The sequence below is a fragment of the Vicugna pacos genome, chromosome 3 (genome assembly GCF_048564905.1).
Source record: "Vicugna pacos chromosome 3, VicPac4, whole genome shotgun sequence".
NCBI lineage: Eukaryota > Metazoa > Chordata > Mammalia > Artiodactyla > Camelidae > Vicugna > Vicugna pacos.
The window spans coordinates 66,336,057-66,350,597 of record NC_132989.1 but is presented as its reverse complement, the minus strand read 5'-3'; positions in this window follow the sequence as shown (position 1 = coordinate 66,350,597).

Genomic DNA, 14,541 nt, shown 5'->3' with positions numbered 1-14,541 from the left:
TTTCTGAAAATAACATCTCCCTACTTACATTCATATCACTTTTCATTTCAAGTTATTTAGCAGCTATCCATTCATTAGTACTCAATATACCCCAGTTAATTAGATTTTCCTAACCAGCTTTTTAAACTGGGTAAACTGAGTCCTAGAAAAATTCATTAGCATGATCTGATCCATAAAGAAAATAGAACTAGTTCCAGGCTGAGAACTCTGTGTTCCTGGCTGACAGTCATGTTCCCAGACCATGAAGCCGCACCTCTTTCTCTCAGAAGTGACTATTCCACAGAGGAATGCGAGCAAGCTCTGAGATGTTTGTCACTCAAACTACTGTATGAAACTTCACTCCCAAGCAGAGCAGACCAGCCTGCTCATATTCACACACTGTCCGCAGGCCATGTACCAAAGTAATGGAATGAACAGAGTCATTACAACTGTAATACTATGCAACCTGGTCTCTCATACTAGAATAATAAATGAAATAGGGCCTCAAATTAACATTATTTGACACATTGTTATTGGTTTAACTAGTTAATCTGAGGCAATGACTGTTTTCTTAACCTATTGCCCTGGATTTTTAAAATCCCAAATTAGGTATTCATAAACATTTACTGTTGGGTTAGGAGAGACAGTGTGCAGATCTACTGGTTCTAAATAGTTCCGTCTCTAGGATGCCTAGTCTTTTTTAACACTACCAAGAATTTGAAATTTAGTAACTTGGATGAAAATAATTCTGATACAAAGAATTGTGCATAAGCTGAAGATGAATTAAAAAAAAACAAGGCTATCACGTATGGCAATTTCACACACTTTCGCACATTTTGCGAAGCAAATTCCAACAGTTGCAGTGTTCACTGGCTGGATTTTTGTCATTAAATGTTGAAAGTTATATAATAGGAAGTGTGCCAAAGAGTGTTCTTTACTCAAAAGTATTACTACATTTTGTTAGTGCATTCCTAAATCTTCACAATGGTTTTTCACCTACTAAGGTTATACCAATATGATGTATATGCACTCTTGGAGTTGACAAAAGCCCCAGTCTCAAGAGGGAGGCAGTGCAACATTCCAGGCAGTGTCATTTCCTTCTATTGGAAATGGAAACATAGGGGGGAAAAAAAGCACTACATTTGCTTTTCATAATTTTCCAACATAACTGGGTCTTCTCAACCAAGTGTTAGTTGGTTTAGCACAACATTGTAAATCAACTATATTTCAATAAAAATAGATAAATAAAAGTATGATTCAAATGGGGGGGGTGGGGGTGGGAAATCTGTTTAATGTAAGTCCTGAATGTGGCCATTGTCAATAGTTAGCCATAAGGAATAAACAGTCTTATCAGGGTCATGTGTACTTCCCAGAGATATAGAAGGCACTTTAAATATTTTATTATGGAGTGTTCCAAAAGTCTTTGAAACTAGTTGGACTCCATCCTATATATTGTAGTATGTTCCTGAAGACTTGTAAGTCTTCTACAGTGGTAATTGCGACCTGCTAGCATCACCATCGTGAGATTATACATATACAAACCAGATTCCTCATCAGATGAATAATGTTATAATCCTTTATCATCAGCTTTCTAAACTCCTCAGGTCTTTTTCTTTGGACCTAATTACTTGAGGCAGAGAAGGATCCCCCTGCCTCATGATACGGAGCTAGTCACCATTATAAGGCAAATCCCCATTAGCTTCACCCGATTTCTAAGACCCAGGTTGTCTTTGGTATTAGGGGCCAGTGTTAAGAAAGTTAAGAAGGAACGCATTTTTGTCTTATGGTCTGCTACTGCTACTCTGAGCTTACCTCCTACCCTGTAACACTCATGGGATTTTAGCTCTTTGAGGAGAACTTTAATCAGTGTCTACAACACTGTGGACACTACTTAGGGCTAGACTTGTTGCTAGGTTAAGGAGAGTTCTGACCAAGGATACTGAGTTCTATGGTACTGTATGTGATGCTGAGGAGCCCAGAAATTAGAGGCTCCAGGAGCACTAAATCCATTTGCCCCAGCTTTTCAGCCTGATCTGGTTTCCAAGAGGAAGGCAAACAAAAGCTTACTCTGATCATGGATGTAGGTGGTCTGCACAGAAGGGTGGTCATGGAAGAACCCAGCTCTGAGGATTTTCTCCCACTCCTCTGGAAGAGTTACCCCTGTACCCCGACTTTCCTGTACTGCTTCCTTTGTTTTTGCCTTCACACTGTGTCCTTTTAGGAGCTCTCGGTTGTATTCTATGATTTGAGTGTTTATTTTTAAAGGAACATTTATCATTTGTGGCACAAGGAGACATGTCTCCTTGAAGAGAGTTCACTAAAGGGTTGTGAGAAGGGGGTGAGGGGAAGAGGACTATATCTCATCTCCTCGGCTCCCAGTCAGTGCAGTTTCTTCAAAGGACTTTACCACGTAAACTCCCACCTTCCCAACCCTTCTTTCACCTGTTCTTTCTCTTTCTTCCCCCTTTTCTTTCTTTCCCCCTTAACCCCTGACAAAAAGACAAAAGGTGAAAGAAATAGGGAAGTTTTGTGGGAACATATTAGCTTGAAAAAGATGAAACTGCTATTTTTGCAAGTCAAATATGGTTGACTTTGGCAATGTAATATGGTTCAACCGTGTGAGAACTTCAGTTCTTGCAAACCTGGCTACAATCCTTTGAGGTAGGTATCACTATTCACAAAACTTCCTGGTTTACACAATGAGTGAATGTCAAGAGTACATTTCTCCCTCAGGCAGCCCATCTCTTTAGGCCCTCTCAGGCATTTGATGCATGCATCCTTCCAACCACCCTTGACCATTAACTCTTTCTACTATGATTCTAGAAGGGCAAGCTTCTTTGTGAATTTAGGTTTGAGTAAATACAGATGGGACCACTCGAGCAGGGCTTATGGGATCTTACTTCAGCATGGTAAGCAGCAATGAATTTTATTCTTACAGCCAACTCCCAATTAGGTAAAATCAGAAACACAAGCCACACCCTGCTTTATTGCAGGCTTGTCCTTTATCAAGTACATCATTTCCCCATTTTGATTATTGTAAAGTGAATCCCTTGGCTCACCACAGGATACTAAAAGGAGAAATGGCATAGCATGAATCTATTTCTCTTGTGATATTTAAAGAGGTGAGTGTTCTCCTTACTCCAACTAAATTAGTGAGTTCATATCTTCTTTCCCGTCTTCACTTTGCTCATTCCTCTTTTGATTACATTTCTCAGATCTGTGGGACTGTGTGATTGCTGGAAGATAAACCTGAAAACTGTGTCTTTGTTTTAATTCACATTCTGCTTAGGACAAGCGAGACCTGAATGACTGGGTTGCGTCGCCATCCAATCACTGATCACTGTAAATAAGTGCCCTGCCTCTGGAAATGGTCAAAATCTGGTCCCCTGCATCTAAATCAGCAGATTGCAATTCCCTTTGGCTTTTTTTCCCCCTTGTGCGGTTTTTCTTTCCTGGTGAATAATTGTAGTTACTTTCCTTCTTCTCTTGTTTTTTTGGCTTCACTTCCTCCTTCTATTGTTGTAGCAGTCTTTTCCTCTCATCACTTTTCCTGTTGCCTTTCCAATTGGGTGGAGCCCCCATCCAACTCACTCACTGTCTGGCTTTAGAGTCTCTTTGGTCCCAGGGGAGAACAATCTTGTGCCAAACAGTCCCAATTTCTGGGGCATAAGAAAGATCCCAGAGACTAAGTATCCCTAAAGTTTTCTTTTATTGATTTTATATTAAAATGAAATCCAGGGATGCCTAATTAGGGAAAAAAAATGCTCATCCTCTTGGCCTCCTAGCCCCAGACCATTCTGAATTCTGACAGCACCAACATCCATCAAATCAAACAATGAAATCAACTTTGGTTACTTAGTGTAATAGAAATAAACTTGTAATATTCTATTAGTGAAGGATCAATGTCTCCTGTCTTGAAAATAAACATCAGAGCTTGGCCTCAACATTTATGTAGCAGCAGGAGACCATTATTTTGTGGCAACATTCGATTACATTGACATCAAGACAGATTTATTAAATTAATAAATAGTGCATGATTTTCAGCCTTTCATTTCCAACCATCACCCCCCTCCTCAAGGTGATCTTCCGAAATCCTTCATCCATATTTTGGACTCTTTATTATCTATGACCTTTATTTCTTTTGTTATTTGTCAGTTTATACTCAAATTGATTTTTTTAAATATCCACTTTTTTTCAGGTGGAAAATTTTAAATGGTTATTAAGAACACAGTTAATAATGAGAATCATTGGATTGTTAATTGTTAAACTATTTCACTGACATAGGATTTGAAGAAGAGTATTTCAGATGTCTTTTCAAAGTTTTCTGAATGTGGCTAACTGCAAAAGCCCACAGTTCTTGTTGCCTCTTCCTCTAACTTCCAACCTCAGGGCCTTCGCCCTGGCTGTTTCCTCTGCCTGGAATGCTCTTCCCTCTGCTTTTTGTATGTCTGGCTTTTCCTCATTACTCAAGGCTGCTGGAATGTCAGAGAGGTTTTCTCTGAGAGTCCTTTTCAAAGTGCTTACTACCCCGTCCTCAGTCGCTCTTCATCCTGTTGCTCTGTTTTATTTTCCTCTGAGTCACATGTTACTATCTGAAATGTTCATACTCTGAATAACGCTACTGACTTACATACTCCATGGGGGCAGCTGTCTTATTGTACTTCTTATACCAGATCCCTATGTCCCAAGACCTAGAACAGTACCAGGTAGCCAGGGGCATTCAATAAACAAATACAGTTGACCCTTGAACAGCAAGGAGGTTGAGGCGCTGACCCTCCAGGCAGTCAAAAATCTGAGTATGACCTCCATATACACGGTTCCTGCTTATCTGTAAATTCAACCAACCTTGGATTGGGTAGTACTGTAGTATTTACCCTTGAAAGAGATCCGTGTTTAAGTGGACTCACATAGTTCAAATCCGTATTGTTCAAGGGTCAGCTGTATCCATTGAATGACAGACTGACCGAATGAATGGATAACTCTAAAATGATCATATATGAATTAACTTATATCTTAGTTCTGTTAGATATTTGCAACATACAATCTTTCCAGCCCTCTCCCCAAGGGGATACTCACATTCTTAGGAATAATAGTGATTGGACAGAGAGTATCAGCATACCTTCAGATTTTCAGCTTCTGCTCTTACTCCAATTTATTGTTCCAGCATCTAAATCAATTTAGCAGAATTTTGGTGAGCAGGACATGAGAGAGAGAAATATTTCCTCCTCTTTTCTCTACCACAGATCTAACTTGCTTGGAGTTCCAAGTGGCTTAATGTTGCTGACAATAAGGAAACAAGTAGCACACAGTCAGCAGATTAAGGTTTCAGCAATAAGCTTTCATCATGTCACTCTCCTGCTCAAAATCCTCAATGCCTCCGGACTGCTTATAGCATAACTTTCTCTCCCCTCAGATTTTATCCAGTCTTGTCCATCAGTACGTATAGCCTTCAGTATATTGTAGTTATTTATGCATGTCTATCTTCCCTCCCTGGAAACAGCCTATTCATTTACAGACATTTACACTATACCTACATGTTGAGCTTGATATGGGTGAATATACTGTTGAAGAAGACATTTCCCTACTCTCAAGCCCTATAATTCACACCTCAGTTTGTGCTTTTCCTTTGGGAAGTGATATTAATATTTCTGGAATTAAATTTTAGTCCCAGTAGCTGAAGTCTGACAACCTGAGTTGGAATTCTCTCCTCCATCAATCACTAGCTGTATAATCTTAGGCAAGTTGCTTAACCACTCTGTGCCTCAGTTTTATCAACTGCAGAGATGATGTTCTTCACCATATATTAGAGTTATTACAAGGATTGAATGAGAAAATGCATGTACTGGAGTTAGCATACAGCTTGGTGCTTAGTGAGTGTTTATGAGTGTTTTCTTCCTCAGTAGAGCTAGTCTATGCCCTATGCAGTCTGAAATCACACACAAACCTACCTGGCACACCTGTCAACACTGTATCACTTTGTATACACAGTTCCCCTTGCCTTGAATGGCCTTCCCTACTCTGGCTCCTAACTCCCTTGAAAGCCATTCTCTGCTCTTAGCAATCTGTGTCATATATAAAAATAAGCTGCCTTTTACTAGAACCTAACTTTTCCTGCGTCTTGTCTCCCCAGTAAGATATACACACAAGGATAATGCTATGATTCTTCAGCAGAGCCTAAGACGGCCGTACATTCATAGCATGCACCCGCCAACTCTCTTCTGAAGGCAGTAACTGGAGAATGTAATCCAAGTTTAACAGCCTCTTTATTGGTAGTAGTTGGTCACTGTGATGATATAATTTCAAATTTCACAGATTCAAGGGTGAAAATGGGAATTTTGATGTCATCCAGTCACACCTGCAAAGTGGGAGATTCCCACGGTATCCCTCAATTCCAGTGGAGAAATTCTTATCTTTAACAGTTGATACAATGTAAGTACTTTAGGTACTTTTCCTCATTGAATCAACAATAACAATGGGGAGAAAAAAGTAGTCATCCTCCTCCTCATGATAAGCCTACACTTACTTCAAGACAGTCATCAAATAATCCTCTTCTCCCAAATGAACAATCAAAATATTTATTTGCATAGCTTAATATCACAAATGGTCTAGGCAAACAGAAAAAATTCACTCTCTTGTCAAGAAGTCAACCCCAATGCAGGCCTCATAAGGCCTCAGCCATTCTGGCAGAGATCTCTGGAGCAAATATTACCCATCAGAGTGTTCTCTGTCCTGCCAAAATGGCCTGATTTTTATACCCTAGTCTCACTCATTGGATATGAGCTGCCTCAGAGGGCATGATCTCTGGAGATGTTGTCGTTAGCAGCTGAGGTGACCCTGAAGATGCTGACGCTCCCCACAGCTGGGTTGTGTGTCCTTTGAAAGGGCATCTCTGTGTCTCCCACACCTGCACACCAACATTTGGATGGAGCTCAAAGACAGAACCAGGCTATCTTCCTGGCCTTGGTAGAACTAAATCTACACCACTCCAGCCACATGACTGTATCGCCTACCCTTAGAATTGCTATGTTCAGAATTATAGAAATGCCAAAATGGTATTGAAAAAATAATTCAAAATGGAGTTCAAAATCATTTATTAATAATAAAATACTGGTGGGAATTAAAAGAAAAGCAGAAAGAAATATTGATTGTTCTTTCCCTTTCTGAGTGTGTATAATAGAAATCACAGAATTACTATAACACACAAAGTAATCATGTAGCTTCATAGAACTAGATGACGACCGAACATCAGAGAAAAACTGACTTCCTATCTCTGTCCGGTCAGTTACAGCCTCATCTGAGGAACCTCTGTCGAAACATTTGAATTCTCTTTGTTTCAATCACGAATAATTGAACAGTACTCATAACAGGAACACTGTCTTGTAGAAATTACTACACAAGGTACAGGATGGAAGGGGAGACAATTTTAAACCAATAGGAAAGGAAACTAAACTAAGGAAAGGATGGATCATCAGAGTTCAGAATATCAGTCTTTTTCAGTATCGTGGTGGAGGGAAGGGCAGAAAATAGTGAAGATCTCCAAATGTGAGTCCTGTAACTTAGCACTAGGTACTGATTTCATCAATTCCTCATCCCTCAGAATTTATCTCTATGGTTAAAACTCATTGATTTAGATCCCATAAATTTATAGTGTTACAACCATACAGTTGTTGTGTGTCATTCTGCCTGAGAAAACATTTCATGATTTTTTTTCCCTGAAAAGAAGGAGCCTACCGTAGTATCAAGGATGATCATGATTCATTACCATGGGCCCATAATAACTTGTATTTTTAATCAAATTGACCTATGTTTAACAAATACCGTTTTTCTTATATTATGCAAATTATTTGTGAAATAACAAAATAGCGTTTACTTCAAAAAATGTATTTTTCACTGATTTGAATGGGGTGTTCTGCTCCTCTTTCACTAGGTTTACTGTAGTCCCATTGTAACCCCTCTGCCCAACCCAACTAATGGGGTTCCGCATTCCTGCATAGATGTCATGCTGGGCACCAGAGAACCTCTTTCCATCCCCCAAAACTCAGATTAGTACAATAACACAGATGTGAGGAGAGAGTGGAGGAAGAGAGAGAAGTTAGCTCAAAACTGGGTAAATGATGATATCCAAACTAAATATAAACTCACATGTACCCCCAAAATACCTGAAGGGTAAACATGCCACACCAGTTTCCCACAAACACTTGGTCTTTGAGCTTATTTATCACAAACTATATTATTGCCTAAAAAAAAATACACTTAAAAGTTATCTTAGTAACTTTTTAAAAATTTCAGTGAAGCAAGTTAAATGCTTTGATTTTCAGAGTGTATGTATCTAATGAACAATTAGATACCTTTAAATATTTTTTGTTATTGCAAAGAAAATCTTGGTCTTAGGCACTGCATGCATCACAACGGCCGCAGGAAGACCCCTGCACCCCCAACCCCTTCAGTGAACACTGTTAACACTAGACACCCGATGCTGGAACCTCCACCACCATCTTCCCCCAAAGCCAAAAGCCTCAGCTGCCACTTTTGCCAGAAAATGGATTCTGTGAGGCACCTACTTCCTCTCTCATTGTTCTCTTCGTAAACAGTTTCTCCTACAAGCAAGGAGGGTTGGCAGAACCCAGGTCCCACATTTGCACCTTTGCTTTAAAAGCTGGGAAAATGTACTCGGGGCTTATACAATGGGAAGGCAGGACTCATGCTGCGGGGAATTCCTCAAACATAGAAAGGGTGTTCAAAAGGTGGTAAGTGGCCACAGAAACCTCAGCAGGAAAGGCAACAAAATACAGAGCTTAAAACTTATGCATCGAGTGACTGGGAGTGCCTGTGAAGTTTCCCCAGTCTCAGAACTGGGGGAGATACTGGTCTTCCCCTTGGGGAGCTGGAGAGGAGTCATTTGCGTGTTTCTTGCTGACATCTTTCCCTGTGCTCCATACTGTTCCAGAAGGCAGGAAGTCCCCGCTCAGGCCTCTGACTGGGCCTTTCTCCAGGAGCTGACCCTCCACTGCTGCACAGGGGCAAACTGCCAGAGCAGCAGGGAAAGACTCACCTACACAGGCACAGCCAGGTCTCCGTAACAATTTGGAAATATAACTACACACAGTGGGGAAAAGAACAGGTTTTCAAGCCTTGTTACTATGCATATGCTAATTATTAGACAGAGGGGGACGTTATAATTGAGTTATGAAACAAGTAAATAAAAATAGAGTACCTGACAGAGAGCTTCTTTACATGACGTTTTTACACCAGAATAAACAATGTGTTCTTTGTAGAGCTTAAAAAAAAAAAAAAGAAACAGGATTAGTTTTATTCCATAAACAACAGTCTCTTGTTGTAACTAGACTAGTGCTTCTATTTGCTGACATCTTGATTTTAAAAAACCTGAACAAGTTCAATTTCAATAATTCTTTTTGTTCCAGCAACACCAGAGTAAGGGGGAAAAGATTGATGTTCCTACCCACCCCACCCGGCCCCCAAAATGGCATATGCAAAAGCTTTAGAATTCTCTTTGTTCAACTCTGGGTCAGATTTCATGAAAAAGTCATTGAAATTCCTTTTGCTCCCCACTCTTCCGTGCATGTGTGGAGGCTTGTGTTCTTAACGAGCACCGAGACGCTTCCTTCCGCAGAACTTTATCTTCGAAAGATGAAATCGCCTGTTTCCCTCAACGCTTCTCCATCTTGTTTCTCTGTTTTATTACCGTCCCTTCCTTAACCACAACAAAGAACGTGCGCTAATCAATCCAATGTTGGAAAATTCAGTCTAATGCCTAGAACTGGGGCCACGTGCTAATGGTCAAAGCAGAGAAATAAGGGGTACTGGGTCCTGTTATCATTCTTTGATGCTGAATCACTTTGGGTAAAACCAAGAGTAATCATACCTATGAAGCGGCAAACAAGTGGTTTACCATGTATTCACATTAATGAATTTGTATAATATGCTTTGAGATCTTTTGTTGAAGAAGAAAGATAACAAATAGAGGTAATATATAAATAAGACAACTGGGAAAGAGTCCCTGTCAACCATGCTTATTCATGAAATGTCACTCTCTTCACATCGTATGATAAAAGTAAAAAAAGAAAGAAATATTCAAAGTACAGTTTCTGGTAAGAGAAAGCAACCAGATGATTTGAAGAAATGTCTCTAACTTAGATGCTACTACGTGTTATCCACAGAGAAATTCTCCTTCCCCAAGTAGCCACTAAACTCAAATACATATTTGATGATAAGGCAGTGCCCCTCCTTATTCATCCTTGTCTGTATAATTCACCTTCCTAGATAATAAACAGTGGAGATTGCCTTAAAATTAGACTTGTATTTGCCGGGAAGAGGCTATAGCTCAGTGGTAGAGTAAATGCTTAATATGCATAAGGTCCTGGGTTCAATCCTCAGTTCTGCCAGTTGAAAACAAATAAACCTAATTACCTCCTCCCACCAAATAAATAAATAAATAAAACACACTTGTCAGTATGGCACACCCACTTTTGCTACAGGTTCCATTTTCAAACAAATAGAGCAAGATACTAAATTTAATTGCTGATCCAGGCTCAACATACTTATCTTTAAGATAAGTGATACTTTAACAGGTTACTTAGAGTCCCCCTCTTCTAAGTCAGTTCCTGAACCAAAGAAGTTGAATATTGCCCAAGAATATCTGAAATGTTGTGACATAATTTAATAGGTAACTATGGTCTTGGAGCTGAAAGGGCCAAGAAACAGACCCATGTTGCTGTTGCCCATGACCCACTGATGTGCTCTCATGTGTCCATTACATAAGATGGACAATGCAGAAGGGTGGGAACTGATATTTCCTGCTTTTTTGTGAAATGAAACACTCCTGGTGTCACCGATGACCTTGGTGTCACCGATGACCTTTTAGGCTTTGTCAGCAGAGGATACTCTCAGGTTTTGCCAGTGGGAATACTAAGTGTCAGCTAATAACTAGATCGAAAGTTGTCTGAAAATCTGAGCATGAAATTTGCCTCCAACTACACTGCTTACAAATCAATCAGGTTCCGCCTGAAGCTCAAATGTGACCATGACCTACCTCATCCTGATTACCCAGTTTATTAAATGTCAGGCTTCCACTGCCCTCCCTTGATTGCATCTTTGTCTTGGACACTGCACTGTTTCTCCACCAGAGAGAAGATCTAGGAAGAGAACTGAAGTAAGACTGTAACTTATAAATTATTCTTTATTACCAGTGTTGGGGAAAATAATTTGGATTGAAATGTTTTGCAAAAAATAAATAAGGTCTGAAGGATATCTGTGGGTTTGAATCCTTGTTCCAATTGCAAAACCAAGTTAATTAAGAAATAATATGGTATTTTTATATATACCTACTAAGAAAAGCCTTACTATTTTTGAAGTGCTCTCATGTCATCATCTCATTAGAAACTCCTGAAATTCCTGTGAACTATTTTAAGCAGTTATTATTTATTTTTCTTTTAATATTGTGATTAAGCACTCAGCTTTATAGATGAAGAAACTGAGGACAAAATGCTGAGTGTTGCTCAGGAATATCCAGCTAGTAATGCTAAAATTTAGACTAGATACTAGTTCTTCTGACCTAGCGGTCCCAGGTACTTTCTACTTGGTCATGTGCCTCTGCTTTCTGGGCATCACACAGTTCTTACATGCAGTTGTCCACTTCACAATATACTGGGATCTTACACGCAGTTGTCCACTTCACAACCTACTGGGTTCCAAAAATGAAGTTGTAGAACTTAGAATGCATTGTCCCACCAGAACACTAACACCTATATCCCTGTGTCAATTCACAAGAACTTAAGCCTGACCCACAAGATTTAAGTGCATTACTTTAACACAAAATATGTTACAAAGAAGAATATTCTTTCAAGAAAGTTTCAAGGGAAAAATTCCAAGGTCAAATAAGTTTGGGAAACACTGCATATCATATATCCCACTCAGAGATTCATAATGTGCATTTGCATATTAAAGGCTTTAAGAAGTTCTGCAGGAAAGAAAATTGCTTAAAATTGTTCCATTGAGAATTCATCAACCTTCTTTGACTTTGAAACCCTTTTATTGAGTAACAGATATTAACACCCCAAACTGGAGTTCCCCAAAACATGTTCTGAAAATTGCTGAGTTGCCAGTTGAGATGTTAGAAGCATCTCTCCTGCTCTGAGATTGGGGATTACTCTGAATGTGAGACAGACGCTGGTGATCATTCCTGTGATATCAGTCTGGGCCTAAAATCAGTGATGGATGTCGGGACATAAAGCAGAGTCAGACACTGAAGGATAAAGAAACTAACAGTACAGTTTGGGAGTGATGCTGGGGAACTCTGAGACCAGACCAGGCTGATGGGCTAGGGGCATGTGGATGGTGAGGGGAGAGTTGCCCTCCTTGTCTTTTCCAGCTTCTAGAGGCCACTCACATTCCTTGGCTCATGGGCCCCTTCCTCCATTTTGAAGAACATTAATGTTAGGTGAAGACCTTCCCACGTTGCATCACTCTGACCTCCTCTTTTGCCACTTTCTTCCACTTTGAAGGCCCTTTGTGATTATATTGGGTCTACCTGAGTAATCCAGGAGATCCTCCTTGATTAGTGACCAAAATCCTCCTTTGCCACATAAGCAACGCATTCACAGTTTCCTGGGATTAGGACATCTTTGCAGGGCTATTATTCTGTTTACCACAGCAACCTAGCAGGCGCTTGCATGATTTTGTTCCTCTCCCCTGTCCCCTTTACCCCAGGCATGGGCCAGTGGCCTCATCCTTTATTCTTCAAGGCACCCCAACACTCAGTTTTATGCATAATGAACTTTTACAGAAGATTTGTGGATTATGAAGGGTGATCAGAGTACAGTACATTCGATTATAAAACTTCTTTGCTGCTAAAATTTTTGGCCACAGGGAGTTTCTTTTCAGTCATTTTCCCTTCTGGTCTGCCACTTTCCCCATCTCCAGAGATCTTTTCTCCCCCTTATTCTCTCTTCTCCAAGTCCTGGACTTGCCAAAATACCTTCCTCCGATTTCTCACTGGAAATGGAAAAATTCCTCTTACTTTATGATTTAAACAAATTAGCTAATTTTTGTCTCAACCTTTTCCATTCAGGATACGTCTTGGGCCTTCCCTTTTATTACCAAAAAGATCTATCTGCATCTTTGGAGACAAATTCTGTGTCTGCAGTCCATTTTACTTCTTTCTAATAGTAATAACTTTCTTCTCCCTCCATGCTCTGAGAGAAGGCTTTAATGCCAATTTTAGAAAGAACATTCCCTTTCCGTTACAGGTGGGTGAACTTCTGCAGCATAGGGACTAATCAGACAACATTTACAAAGAAATGAAACCAACTGGCGAGCTATCACCTGGGGTGGTGCAATCAGCCTGACTCTGGGAATCAGGACACCTGGCTACTGATTCTGGTCATAGCTTCAAATGGCCTGGTGACTCTGGGCAAGTTACAACATCTCTGAATCACGATTTTGTCATGGGTAAAACAAACAGTTGAATTAGATATTCTCTGGGTTCCAAAATTCTAGGTCTCTAGAATTCATATTTTGTACTTCCTTGATGTAGACAGAGTGTGGCTGTTGGAGAAATCAGCTCTCAGTGATCTGGGTAAAGTTCAGCCAGTGGGCAACACCTCAAAATTTAGAGGAGTTTGATGAAACGATGAAGCTGGAATTGTATATTAAAGACATACTTTCTAGTGCCTCAGGGATCTCTGATCATAGTGTAAATACCTCATTGAATTAGTGGAGTTTATGTTTGTAGCCTGGGGAGTTTATTTGACATAATAAGCAGTTGGAAGCAAACCAGCGTCACAGGAGATTTGGGGACTCTCAGAAACTCTACTACTGTGATATCTGGCTTAATCTTCTGGGATTACATTCAATTTGGGGACCCTAGGCTTTTTCTTTTGTTTTTGAAAGGGCTGTTGGGATGGTAGCCAATCTGCAGAAGCCACAGTGATAGACTGAAAAGAAAAATGACAAGACTCAGTGTTTTTTGAGAAAGATGAATCTAGCAGGTAGGTATGGGATGGAATGAAATAGTGGGTAATAGGCGGCAGGAAAACCAATTACAAGACTGTTGTAAAAGTTCAGGCATAATAAAATTGTAACAGGATGCTAGATGGGGCTTTTCCTGTTGTCTCAGAGTTTCCGCCAAAGCACCCCAGCTGAGGACAATAGGCAATAAGAGTCCACACATTCTAAAGACAGTTGCTACACACATCCATCCAGGACTTGCAAACTGGTTCTTTGTCCATTCAATTATGTTCCCATCCTACATAAGAGAAGTTAGTGAATCATTAAAAGAAGAATCTGAGATGTAAGTGGAAAGTGCTACAGTTTTTCTCTCTTCTCAAATCACAAATTCCCTGGAGTCTGGGGAACAGGGAGGCTGATGCCTGACTCTCACCTGGAAAGGCTGGCTTCCAGAATTTGATAGCACAAAGTGGGGTAAATTTCTCATAAGCCAAATAGCACGGGAAGTAGCTGGGTTCCACGGCTGCATGCTGGACCCGAGTATCACTTTCTTGGGAGAGCAGAGAAGGTTTTGACATTCTCGACAGCAGGGAGGTG